Raw genomic sequence first — 761 nt, 5'->3', positions numbered from 1 at the left:
GCTCCGGGCAGAGGCTGGCGGTGGGGAACAAGGAGCAGCGGCAGCAAAGGCGCTTTGCCAATAAAACGTTAAAATCCTTTTTCGTTTTTTTTTTAATGAAAGACGACTTAACAACATTGAAAAATAACTTAGTACAGTACCAGAATAAATAAACCTCCTATTAACCAAAAAAAAACCCCAAAACCCAAACCCAAACAAAAAAAGAAACGAACCAACCCAAAAAACCAAACCAACGAAATCGGGTCATGTACAGAAATTAAGACTTCAAACAGTCTCGGATCGAACAGCGATACAGCGAATCTGTAAGAATATATCTATATGTGCGTCAACGCCAATGAAATATTTACAGTACATACAGGTACCCAACCGAGCCCCCTCGGTTTATTGTTGGTGTTCCGAAAGGAAGGTACCGAACCGGGTGTGAATTTACAAGCGGTGCAGCCTCGCTCGCTCGCTCCCTTTCCTACAAATTCAAATCTGGCTTTTCTACAAACAGACCTCCAAGAAGGGGCTTTCCTCTGTGGAAAAGTATTGCAATTAAAGGTAATAAATAACCGACCGACCGACCAGATAGATAGAGAAATAAATAAATAAATAAATAAACAAACAAATAAATAAGCAATCGGATAGATAGATAGGTAGATAAATAACCGAGCCGGTCCGAACACCGTCGCGATACAGCTTTGAAATCGAGAAAGACGGATATTGTGCTGGCAAGGAACCCGAAGCGACCACCCCCCCACACCCACCCCCCCACATAC

The sequence above is a fragment of the Egretta garzetta genome, unplaced genomic scaffold (assembly GCF_000687185.1).
Source record: "Egretta garzetta isolate BGI_Z169 unplaced genomic scaffold, ASM68718v1 scaffold258, whole genome shotgun sequence".
NCBI lineage: Eukaryota > Metazoa > Chordata > Aves > Pelecaniformes > Ardeidae > Egretta > Egretta garzetta.
The sequence above is the reverse complement of the archived record's forward strand: the minus strand, read 5'-3'. Positions refer to the sequence as shown.